Source organism: Pseudomyrmex gracilis, unplaced genomic scaffold (assembly GCF_002006095.1).
Source record: "Pseudomyrmex gracilis isolate BER0280 unplaced genomic scaffold, ASM200609v1 scaffold_649, whole genome shotgun sequence".
NCBI classification, from domain to species: Eukaryota; Metazoa; Arthropoda; class Insecta; order Hymenoptera; family Formicidae; genus Pseudomyrmex; species Pseudomyrmex gracilis.
The window spans coordinates 27,789-28,114 of NW_018021233.1; positions in this window are offsets into that span (position 1 = coordinate 27,789).

Here is a 326-nt window from a genome sequence, read left to right on the forward strand (position 1 = left end):
CACAAAGTGCGCACAATATTATTTCACCTATACATATGTATAGGCTCCAGGGCCACACGCAGTACCTAAACAAATATAAAGGACCCGGAAGCTGCGGCGCGGCAAATTTTCAATATATCGGTTACTCTGTTGCATGCTTCAGAATAACAGGATATCGCATGCATAATAAATATCGGCAACTATAATATGTAACGATGTGCATCGTTACGGCCGGGACCGACCATCCGTCCCGGCCTAAAACACGGCGCTTAGCGCCAAATAAAACTAGAAACAAGCGTATATGAAAATATACGCCGACGGCCGCGCGCCGCCCGCACCGCGCGGTT